Source organism: Bactrocera neohumeralis, chromosome 6, assembly GCF_024586455.1.
Source record: "Bactrocera neohumeralis isolate Rockhampton chromosome 6, APGP_CSIRO_Bneo_wtdbg2-racon-allhic-juicebox.fasta_v2, whole genome shotgun sequence".
In the NCBI taxonomy this organism is placed as follows: Eukaryota; Metazoa; Arthropoda; class Insecta; order Diptera; family Tephritidae; genus Bactrocera; species Bactrocera neohumeralis.
Genome location: NC_065923.1, coordinates 8292107 through 8305750, shown reverse-complemented (window position 1 = coordinate 8305750; position 13644 = coordinate 8292107).

The following is a 13644-nucleotide window of genomic DNA, read 5'->3' as shown; positions in this document are numbered from 1 at the left end:
TGCAACACAATGAAGGAACATTGGAGACCCTATAAAGGTATATATGTATAAATGATCAACGTGACAACCAGAGTTAGCAATGTCAGTTTGCCTAGTCCTTTAGCTTTTGAGATGTAGATCTGAAATTTTCAACACATTCCGTGACCATAACTAATCCCACTTGAGTGTTTGAGATGATCCAACGTTTTTGAGCCAAATTTTATTCAGCGATGAGGCTTGGCTCAATGAGTATGTAAGGGAGAAAAATTGTCCCATTTGGGACGAAGAGCAACCTGAAAAGATTCAAGAGCTGCCATTTCGTCCAGAAAAAACCCGGTTTGATTGTGTGATTCCGATTATATGATGCCTGAAATTGAAGATCGTGATCTCGAAGACATTTGATTTGCCATTTCTTACACATCGAGAACACTTCGGTGAGCAGATAATTTCACGTTTTGTGTCGGTCGATTGGTTACCAAGATCGTGTGATATCACACCGTTAGACCTTTTTTGTGTAAGTCCTAAAATTTATGCGGATAATTTCGATTTAGGCCTTTGAGCAAAACATCAGGCATGTAATTCGGAAGTTACTAGTCGAAATGCTCGAACGAGTCATCGAAAATTGGACTCAACGGATGGACTATCTGAGACGTAGCCGCGGTCAACATTTGAAAGAGATAATATTCAAAAAATAAATACTAATGAATGTTCTTTCGAATGACATTTTTCTCAAATATCAACATAAAATAATCATCATCGGTTGTATAATCTACCAAATAATGCCTTCATAATAATAATAATCATAGGATTCCTCTGTGAAAAAATGTACGAATTTTAGATAGGTGAGGCTCTTTAGTTGACATAAAAATATACATAAATATATACAACACATACATACTAACATGCATTATTATGTATATATATACAAGTATGGCATTCCTAATAATCTAGAATCAGCTTTGACAAAGTGGGTTATCTAGTGTTACCACATTCCGGCATGCGGAAATTAAATCTCTTAAATATTTATTAATGCACCGATGTTAAAATCTGGCTACGGTTCCAGTGGAGCTGGTTTGCCATGTTTTGGGTGTTTGCTTGTTCCAGAGCAGAGTTTAACTGAAAGTTATAAATCTTTCCTATTTTAGTTATTTACTGTTCTTAAAGCTATTGTTATGGGTGTAGAAATTAGTTATCTTGCAATAAATATTAAATAATATTAATAAAAATCAAAATTGAGCGTCAAAAATGTGCTGGCATGTGTCGCCAGCCTCTGGAAGTTGATAAACCGGCAGACCTAGTTATGCTATTTTCCATAAAAGATGCAAATTTGCAATCCGTGCGAATAGTTGTTTAATAAGAAAGGTTGAGAGATGGTTTCGGCTGGTGCGAATTTGTGATTTTCGATTTCACAATTAATGAAATATTTACCTCAGAGTCTTCTACACATGACATTCTAGTTCATTTGTTATGTGTATACAGGACAGCAGGTTTTTTATGAACTGATAATTCTTGGTTAATTTTATGATATTCGGTCACATGACACAGCTTTTTGTAAAAACGTTTAACATGCCAGAATCCAGTCCTCTGAGCGAAGTGAAGTTATTTCAGTAAGTCATTCATTGAAATTGCCGAGAAAAAAAGACCTGCAAAACGTACTCCATTACTGTCAAATGTACCGTAACAATCGCTCTGTGTGCAATGATTGAAAAAGCTTAAGCTGCTTTATTCAAACGATCTTGTAATAGAAAACATTTCATTTGCATATTTTCGAAGGCGCTCTTATCTGTGCGCTTGTTTTTCAGTTCGAGCCTCAATTAACGAGCCGAAACGAGATATTAAAACGATTTTTAACACTCGCTTACCTATGATATAAAAATTTGCGTATAGACATCGTTATCGAAATCAATAAATATAAATCACTTTTCATTGATACAAAATAATCATAGAGACTTGAACTCGTTTAGCAAATATAAGAGTACACGAGTTGAAAACGAATTATTATTTTGAGCTTCGTCATTCGTATAACAGGATTTCCGTGGCATTGCCATCAATTAAGAGGTTCAAGGTTCTTTGGTTTAGCCCAGCTATACGTGTAAAAAAACGTGTAAAGCAGAGTCATTTTTGACAAGGGTACAAGTTATTCTAAAAAAAAAAAAATAATAATAATTTTTATTAACATCATAGATCGTTTTACTGTCGCGAGGCGTTTCGATGAATTTATGTTTGTTTACGAGTTTTGATTCTTAATAATGGATATTCGGTTCATAAATAAATATAACACTAGCAAACATTTTACATGCGATACGCAAATTATTTTATTTTGCAAAGGGAACAAGTTATCGCTTAAATTTTTACTTTAATTTCAATATTCATATATGTATATTTAATAATTTCATGGAGGCATATCTGCCAAAGTATATACTATACATGTGCTTTTCCTGGACCGGCACGTCCATACAGGCAAACTACATATTTTACTTATTTGTTTATTTTATTATTTTTCCATTGTGACAAAAAATTACCCGGAAATTGTAAATAAAATATTTAATTATCCATCATATGTAATACTCTTATGCTACCGATTTTTCCAGTCATCGAAACGCTTTTCATAATCACTTTTAAATGACCTTCAGCTCCTTAAGCGAATTTTGTGTTATCTCTTCCATCGACTGAAAACGGGTTCCAAGCAACAATTTGAGTTTGGAGAACAAGAAAAAATTCCACGCAGCCAAACCTGGTGAATACGGACGCCTGGTGAATACGGACACGGCTGTTCCCACGCAAACGGCTCAATAAGTCTACCTTGATTTTTGAGGGTTTTGCCGTAGTTTTCTTGGCTCCTTGGCTCCTTTTTCCCTCTATTCCGATGATTGTTGACTTTCTTGCATGTCAATCTCATAAACCTTTGTCTCATTGACAGTTATAATGCGTTCCATTAATGTGGACTCGTAATTCGCATGATCAAGCATGTTCAAAGGGACTCTTTTTGAAAACAATTCAGCTTTATCGGGACTAGTCGAGCAAGAACACTTTTCGTACCCAAAAGATTATCAAGCACCTTATCCATCATTTTCTTAATGTTTTCTGCCGAACATATCGGTCAATGTGTGAGATATAGAATTGAAATTCAGTTACAATCCTTTTATGACAATAGTAATTCTGTGTAGCGAAAATGAGTTGAATCCAGTCAATACATACCTAATTAAAGATTTTCGAACTTCCAGGTGACTTTATGCTGGATATATCGGCTAATATTTGAGTTATATCTATGAAAATTACAGGACATGTTTTACTTATAACAGTATATCTTTCTGCCTAACTAACTTGACCTGGCCTTATAACTATTACCAGGACTTTTAAACCTCAGGCTGACCTTATTCCATGTGATTGGTGATTGTTATGTGAGGTACGTTAATGAAACTCAGAGAACATTTTTTTAGTACGTGACATGATAATAGTTAATAGATAAAATCGCCTATTGGCAGGAGGCACTTGACGTTTTAAATTTTATTTTTTCAAACGAATTAATATTTTTCCAAATATACATATATTGTCGTCAATACGGCTGTTGTCATCACTTCTTGTGTCGGTAGCTAGTGAGGAGCGTAGTTTCTATAAATAAAAACTTATCAAAATCTACCTGGGCTAGAAAGCCTGGCACGCAAAATTGGATAATTTGGAATTTGCCTCGGGTGGTACAATTTCTGGGGCTGGCCGTGTATTGTATCAGGTATGATCACGTCACAATCGGAAATTACATTTCAAAATTGTTTTCTCTATTTATAACGTGAACAATCCTGAAGGGACCCTTTAGGATGACTTGCATCCATACATGTTCATCTTTTGAGGGCGCTACAAACTGTTCGCTAGCTTTTATTCCACACCACGCAAAACCATTATTTTATTGAGAGGTATTTTGGGTGATGGATCTATGTATGTATGTGTAGAATGCTTATATAAGTTGGACAGGTAATTTGATTTAGTTAAATTATTTTTAAGGGATATTGTTTTGCCACATCATGCTTTGCAAATCCCTACCAATAACTAATATTTATCTCTTTATAAGTAGAAGCTAGAAAGTCGGAAAATATATTTTTCTCCTAGTGAACTATTAATTGAAACATCGATCTTTTAATCTCCTTCAATAAATGTGTTCGTCTGAATACATCATATCTCATTACATTGCAATAAATGCGGAGATTAAATAATTAAAAATGCTGTGCACATGGCAAACAAATGAGGCAATCAGACTTTTGAAGGCAGTGAGTGTCAAATTAAGAGGAATATGTCATGATTTATTCAATTTGTAATATTTGTTGACCGGGTTCCAGCAAAATAATTATTTACTTTGCTTAACCAGTTTAAAGAGAATGGCAAATTTCTTGTGCTCCACCACACAATTACAAACATAAATATATGAGTGGACATAATTTAAAGGTCCATTACACCGACACTGGCTGCACGCAACACGCAAATTCGATGCGCTTAAAAATGGATATACCGGTCCTCAAGGACTTTGGCACTTTTGGAGCATTTCCGACCGTTTAACGCCACACACACACACACCAAACGAGCATACGCACATCACCGGCGATGTACACGCAAAAGTCTAAGCGCGATTGTAAAACAAGTTAGCGATACAGCTGCTGATGGATACCTGGCAAACAGGCAGGCACTGGCAGACACTCAGAGTTGGTCAAGAAGGAAAGAGAAAACGACAGCGCACGAAATCCTTTGGATGGCAGAGTCGCACAGCCAGTTGGAAGATGAGACGATAGCGGCTCCAGGGCTAATCAAGGTGTGTGCGTGTGTGTGTATGTGTGTGTGGTTGAGAGTGCCCATGTAAATGTAAGCCACAGCGAACTCGTCTTTTGACGGCCATCAACACCGGCGGCGGCGGCGAAACGGGTTTCCAAGAATTAATGTTACATAACTTCAGCATTGAAAGTGAATCGCGATTGTGTGGTGGGGAAGACAAAAAACTACACATTCATGAAAGAGGTAAAAAATGCGGGAAAAAATAACCAAAAAATCGATGTAAATAATTACAAAGAGCCGAGTTCATGAACACAATAAAAAGTTTTTATTAAAGAGGAATGCTTCTGAGGCATGGCGAAAAGACAGAAGGCACCACCAATGGCAAGCCAAACGAAGTGCACACACACACACACAGTGTTGAATTCTTTTGGGTTAATGAATGTGTGTGGATGTGTGTGCAGCGCGCTGTGGCTGGCAACATCTGCATACTCAATTGACAACCGAGCATAGTTGCACATCAAATATGAAAAATATGAAGAAAAATATTATGTTATTTGAGAATTTATTTACATATTCGTTAAAAATGTTAAATTCATATGCTCATAAGCATAAAACAACAACAACAACAACATGTTGACATATTTATGATTTAATAAGCTGGTGGGCATCACTAGTGTTAATGCCACCAAACATCTGAAAAAAAACTACTCATACACACACACATACAGGCATAAATGCATAGATGTGCTTATAAATTTTTTGCCAAATATCTTAATTGCTAATTTTTCGGTATGAATCATGTGAATGCATTATTGGCTTTTTTGTATGAAATTAATGACCCAACCATGACAATAGTCAATGTACACAAACACACACACACTCACATAGCATAAACATATGTATGTATGTATATGTGGTATAGATGGCTAAATACCCACGGATATCAATAGATATCTGTGTTGAGACTTCAATCGACAGCGAATCGGTTAATTGCCGTGGAAGTATCATTTAAGAGTAGCAAGTAGCAAGTTAATAAGTGCTTTAACCTTTGTCGTCACTCGTCGTCACTCGCCACTCGCCGTGCAAGGCGCACGCTAGTTGGCTGGCTGGTATTGAAGCCCTGTTGACAGCCGTGGTGCCATCGCTTATTATTAAGCGCGATAATCGCCGCGGCATTGCTTTGCCGTTTGTGTGTGTGGGTGTGTGTGTGTACGGCAACATAAGAAGATGCGAATTATCTGCCAAGAACTACGAAAATAGCTAACACCACATTAATGCCACATACATACAAACATTGAACAGCCATTCACAAGCACACACACACATACACAAATGCATGGCGGCTAAAACAAAACAATAAAAAAGCGCTTCGTTGATGAATTGTGAAAAGAATTGTCAAAACAATTGTTGGTGTCGCTGGTTGAAACATCGCTTATAAATGCTAATTGAATTGGTGCTAAGCTATTGTGTCTGAGCTTTTTAATCATGGACATTAGCAGCTTGTGGACATCTATGCTGGTTTCGCATCCACCATTCAGGTGACGCTCTGTGAGGAAGTAAGCAAGTTGGCGTAATTTATGTGCTCACCAGTAATAAATGCGCTGAAATGCCTACTGTACTTTGTTTATGGCTTCCTGCTTAGGCAAGAACACTCGCACCTTGACCAGTCGGGATTATGGGAAGTCGAATTGAACCTCATCAAAATTTGTGGAACTTCGCGGGCTTTAATGCAGAAAATATGCTCCGTTCCCAAAGTTTTCATTCAGAGTTGTTGTGAATAACGTAGGACGTCCACCAGTCAGTTTACGATTTGTAGATCCCGAAGAAAGAAAAGTTCAATCAAGAAACGAGTAGAGTTTTTGAATTACAGATTTTCTGTAGAAGGCGTTCGAATTTGAATTGAACACAATAAAAACGATTGCCATTCAATTTAGATCTATTTTGAAGAACGATTGTTCTATTGACTTATTTTCAAAGTCAACTGATATGAGGACTTTTCTGAAAATTGTTATTTAAAATAGTATAGCACAAGTAAGGAAGAAAGAACACGCTAAAAGGAAGTTCGCTTGTAACCGAACATTGCAAGGAGCCAGCAGACGAAATACTTATATATACTTATATTAATATGTTGGCAAAACTTCATATTAAACTACCGCATTGGCCGATATATGTGATATAAAGCAGTGCCGGATTCTGAGGGGTGGAATGGAAGAAATTTTTTCCTATGTGATATTCCAACTCTAACTTATTCACTGAGCGTGTATCGATCGATCTGGCAAAGACATCAAATATGACAAGTTCACTGCTTGTAGCGTTCCGAAATCGAAGACAAAGCTGAGGAACATTTTCGATCCATTTATTCAGACACGAAAAAAATGGCATCAGACACGCACTAAGAATCTGCGTCCGACAAACGAAACACGAAAATTTCTGCGTGAGAACTTGTGAAAAATACTACAGGGTCTCAGCGTACATTCCTCTGTTGGATACAATCGGCGAAGATTTGAAGACGCGCTTTTCTAGAGAAGTATTGGATTAATTTTAAGTGAGTTTGCTGCTTCGAGAAAAGGTAATGTGCTTTGAAAACCAAAGAAATGAAAAATCTTATTGACTACCTGATAGATAGTTGCAAAGCCCTTTTGATTTGATATTAGAAGGTGGATTAGAAATTTGTCCACCATGATATTAAACTGTATAAAGACTACTATAATTAATATAATAATCTTCGGATCCTGTGTAAAGTCAATTGGAAGTTTGAAAATCTTTATATTAAGTATATGGGCGCTAGGGAAAGTACTGATCCGATTCAATCCAATTTTGACACAAGCGCATATTATTACCAAAAAAACATTTTCTCTAAATGTCAATAATATATCTAATATATCTAACTTGCAGCCAAAAGTCAGCCGTACTCACCGTCGGCTACATATTTGGGTTTTGAGATCTTGAAAAGTTCGTTTTCGACAATTTTTGGGCATAAAAAGAAATGCCTTAAGGGCTTTATTTGTGCAAGAATTTGTTTCGCCCGCTTCGCTCAACATATGGTCGACATAATCGGCCTACTGAGCGTACTACCCGCAACACCATCATCCATCTTGAGACCCAATATTCATTATTGGATAATATTCAACCGAATATACTACGCTCAGCACGCGGTGAAGAACATATGGCTGCCGTAGCTGAGAGTGTACCATAGAAGACCGTGGAGAATCGATTCGGCCGCCATTCGCAGCAAATCGGAATGACTTATGGAACGACTTGTTGATTTTACGTTGAGATCTTAAATTGAGCGCGTACAAAATACAGCTTCCCAAGCGACATCGCTTCGATATATGGTCTTTTAAAAAGTCCGAAGAAGATCAGTCATTTTCGAGCCAAATTTTGTACAGCGAAGAGGTCCACTTTTAGCGCAATGGACATGTAAAGAAGCAAAATTGGCGCATTTGGGTCGAATAGCAACCTGAAGAGATTCAAGAGCTGCCATTTCATCCAGAAAAACAACGGTTTGGTGTGGTTCGAAGGCTGGTGGAATCATCGGTTCATATTTCTTCAAAAATGATATCAGAACATAACCGTCAATGGGGACCGTTATCGCAATAAAACGACAATCCCGCTTCGATTCAAGACTTGGAGCAAAACATCACGCCTGTCATTCGCCAGTCACCTGTCCAAATGCTCGAACGAGTCATGGAAAATTGGAAAATTGAACTCAACGGACCAATATTTGAAAATGATAATCTTCGAAATATAATTGCCGAAGAATGTTCTTTCGAATGATAATAAACATTCCTCATCAAATTTAAAGTTTCTGTGTTTTTTCTAGAAAGGAACCTCGAAATGGACCGTTTAGAACAATTAGAAGCATTTCCATTTATTAATGAAAGAAATGCTATTATTAAACTATTTTAGAGTCGATGCTTTGTCATTAGAAATTGTTGGTCTTTTATATAAGAACAAACATTTTTATTGAAAACATTAAAACTACCGTTATTTCTACATAACTTTTTTTAATTCTGAAATTTAAATTTTATTACCGTTATGTATCTACTTTTTTAAATAATTTAATTTATGCGTGACACGAGATAATAAAATTGGCGCAATAAAATTTTTATTGAAAACAAAGCGTATTGATTTGGAAACACATTTACATACTTACACATATACACATGTACATAGCAATAATATGGACAAGATGAGTGGAGCAGTTTAGTTTAAATGCTGTTAAACTTGAATTATACAATTGTTATTTCGTGGCTCATATAAATATTCGAAGACAAATAAATTTAAAAATCCAACAAGAGTGAGCAAATTTCGATTATGTATTATATGTATAATATGTAGGTACACACATATAATTATAGAAGATTTTTGGCTTCTAATACAATGTGTGGCCATATGCGGTGGAGGACTAAATAATTTCTAAGGAGACGCTTTCAAGCTAAATATTTTTTGACATTGTTCCTGGATAAAGATATTTGTAGATTTGGTTGAAATTGCCACTAAGTATTTAAAGCACTCGACTTTTACGACCTTAGTCAATCGAGTTGACTAGTTCGTCCAAGCACAAACCACTTCATTCATTCCAAAGGCAAAAAAGTACTACCGTTACTTCTTGGCGTTTAAAGAAATACTAAACTGGAATAATGTGTTTATTTTTATGAGAAAGGTAAATAGATTAGCTGTATAAATCAGAAGTAATTAAAATGTGATTTCCAAATTAAATACAACCAAATTAATCTACTCGGGAGCGTGCACATACCCACACGTACGAAGATTGCACATAAATCTCTCTTGATTAGAAACAATTGGCGAATCATCAGAATAAAAATATCAAACTTTCACTTTTATTTAACGGTTATTTCCGTGCGTTATTCTACCACACTTGGTGACTGCAATTTGGAAAAGGTCGAACAAACACTCTCAAATGCACTTACAACACAGTGGGCGAAAACAAGTTGAATATTTTTGACCTTTTAGAGATGGAACTCGTGTTGGTCAACTTCCTAGAATTGGATTGCTAAAACAAGTTGCTAACTTATGTCGACGGATGTACATATTTATATATATGTACATACATATATGCATATATAGACACTATATTTTGGTACATATGTATGTATATATGTATGTTTTCGATGTCTGTATGTGGTCTATTGCTTTTGTTCTGTTATTTATGTATATTGTATAGTAGGGTGTTGTTGTTGTTCTTTTACAGAAACTGGAATCATTTGTTGGGCACAGATTTGCATAGTGGTTTTATCTAAACGAAGATGCTACAAATATCTGCAACTATAAACACATACACACCTACACGTACATATGTATGCCTCCATGACGTAAGAGGATATTAGATTTGGACAAAAACTATGGAAAAAACTAGAATTAGTTAGCATAAAGCAAAGAGCAAAGTATGCAAATTGAAGCAAATACATATGTATGCATATATATAAACATGGGCATACATACATATGTCAGCTGTGGTGTCGGTCGAAATGATTTGCATAAGTCAAGCTCGCTTGTCACCAAGGCTCTCCGAGCAGGTCCGCTTGTCACAGCCGACTTGTCGCTTGTCTGATGCTTATGCTGAGCAGCGCTGCGGTCGTGGGTCAACACCCGCGAATGAGGATCCTAGCCAATTTTCCCAGTCTATCCAGTCTTCGAGGGAAAGGCGCTTCATCGCTGTTGATTGGCAGTGCGGTGTCGACGACAGCAGCGATTAGCCGTGGCAGAAGGTATAACACTTTCATCAACAACATCAAACAAACCCAGGCACAATGGTTAGAACAATAGACGAGCCAGCAAATAGCTGAGGCGGGGCGGCTGACTGCGTGCGGAACCAGTTCATCACTTTACGATTTGAATAATGACTTTTATTGTTGCTTTAATTTGCTGATATGTTTGTTCGTTTCGATTTGTGGTTTTTGTTCTCCTTGTGCCCCTAGCTTGACGTTTATTTTTGTTAATGTCCAAAATTTATGGCTCACGATAAAAAGTCTATAATATTCAATTGTTTGAATTTTATCTGTTCGAGCCGGTTTTGGTATATTTTCAGCATCCGCAATACATTGAAATATTTATGTGTGTGTGTGTGTGTTAAAATGTATGGGACTCACACTTGTATTTGTCAAATGTGATACAAAAGACTGTAGGACCTTGCTTCGAATTGCGTAAATCCATTACAGAAACTTAGGTCGAGATAACCTGTCTTGCCGTTAATCGGATGGAATAAGACGAATATGATGTTACGCTCCGTTACAAGTGTAAATTTATGTTCAATTTAAGTTTTAAAGCGCATTCGATGCATTGGAAGCATCGCTTCCTTTAATAGCAATAAATACACTACTTTTAACCCTGCCCCTAATCCACCGATCTGTTAACTCGCCTTTTTGCACAATGGCATTTTTGAAACGGTATTTTGCAGCATAGAGATCTTCATAAACCCGACCTCGTGATACATCTGTATGCTCCTCAATATTTGTTGGACATTTTTCAATGCTATCTGGCCATCTCGAAGGGGATTTCGAAGACTTTATATTTAAAAATGTTTGTTATATAAGAAAAATATATATCGAAGAGGATTTCGAACACTTTATATTTAAAAATGTTTGTTGTATGATAATACTTTGCTCTAACGGTAATTTGAACGCTGTATCACTTCATAGCACATAATTATTATGTTCATGTGTTAAACTCTGGTTGAAAATTTCAACAGAAGCATTAAAAACACCAGACTAAACTGGATGAGATTCGATGCAAAAAAGTTACAAAGAAATGGAATTTTTAAGCCACAGCAGCAAAGTGCTCACAACCACAACCCCATACATACATACATATGTATATGCAACACAACTCAATAAAAGTATTCACTTCTGTCAAATATTTATTTATAAGCGCTGCCAAAAGCTCTTTATTGCAAGCATTAATTTATTTTTGTGAAAAAAAGAAAATAAAGCGCCGAACTTCGTCTATTATGCAATTAAGCAGAGATTCTCATAAACTTGTTTGGCTTGAAAATTTGAAAGTAGTGCATTAAAAAATTAATTGGCTTTTATACATAAGCGCAGATGAAGTAAGGGTAATAATGCATATTCATGAAACTAAATTTCAACTGAAATCAAAACAAATACAATATTTTGAACGTCTTCGACGCAAAAGTGGAAATTATTGCTATGAAGCCGCTGAAGTGCGCCTACCTGGAAGGTCTGTGTGGACATAGCCCAACGGACTAAACTGTTTCGCTATGACACTTTTCACGTTAACTCCATGGAAGAAACTGCCATGAAAGAAGTTTATATGTCTGCTATCATTTCCATCAAAGTGATGCATCAAAATTAGGTTGAATTGGCCTCCCATACGCGAAGTCTCCAATACTCGCAAAGCAATTGACACTGTGAGCATTATTTTAACATTTGATTTACTACCAACAGATGTACATACATATATTGCCTAACTGTACTTATCTCCATGCATGTATATGTGTTTATTTGCATGTGAAGGCGAGCGCCGACAATTACACGCTCGCACACTCACCTACAATTAAGCTCGAAAACCCAGCTTAAGCACACTTCACGTCTAATTCGACAGCACTTCGAGTTCGTGTCCAACAGCACTTCGGCGGCACGTTAATTGTTAAATCAGCCTAATTGAACCGTTACAGCAATTTTGTGGCGCATTTGCGGAGTCGGAGACAATACGCTCGGTAATAAAGTGGGTTTATTCGGCAAGTCACTTAAATGTTTTGCCTAACTTATGTAGACATATACCCTTCACATATGTAATTTATACAAATTGAGTGAGGAAGTCCAAAGACGAACAACGAACAAACTTAAAATTTCCAAGAAAAGCTTATCTAATCGAGATTTTTTGCCTTATGAAAGAAGAGCACCCTGTTTCGGATATTTATCCCAATGAGTATCCAAAAAAAGTTTCGGTTATTAAAACATATCACATTTCGCCGCGAGATCAAAATAGATAACGGTAGCGCTTTCTTTTAAGCTTTTAGCCTGGTTTCGATTTCGTTAAAGGGTATGTATAAATTTAGCTGTGTGTGGGCTAATTCAAAATCAAGTGACCTTTACATTTATATTAAGATAAACACCTTAATTTGTAGAAGAAATATAAAAAGCAACAATAAATGATGAAAAAACAACACCAACTACGGCTGTTACTGTACATTGTGCTTTTTTCTCACACCCTAGCTGGTCAACATAAATACGCTTATTTCAGACATACTTAACTGTAAGCATACAGACAGGGTGCACCTAAACTTAATAGTGAATATGAAGCAATTAGGAATGAAGAAATAAGTTAGAACTGAAATTAGTTATGTTATGGACTTGTGGAACATTTCCATTGTTGATTTTGTCAACTCACATTTCTTTGATTGAAATTAAGGGGTTACATGGGCTTACGGGTTTCAAAAAATCGATTTTGTTTATTGTCTTATTAAATTCTACAACACCTCTGGAATATTGTCCTAAATTCTCAAGTTGATCTGAGTAATAGTTTCGGAGATACAGCCTTGAGAACTTGTGCGCTCGAGACTAGCTAGGCTAAGTGCGCCGTCTTTAAACGCGTTTTTCTCGAAACTGTGTTTTTGAAGTCGGTTGGCTAGATTTCTCGAGAACTACTCAACCGATCTTTATGAAGTTTTACGCAGATCTTCGAGATACAATTCTTAAAAACTTGGATGAAGGATTTTTTTTTCGATTACAACTATTTGATAAAAAAAAATGTCGCGCAATTTCACTGAAATTTTAATTTTTTTGTAAAATGCCTGCAAAAATCCAATTTTAATTTTTTTTCCTTCGCTTAAGTTTTAAGTTAAGGTTTCAAATAAAACTAAAACTCGTATTTTTTCACTTTAGATGATCCTGTAAACAGTTATATTTTTCGAGGGGTCATCGG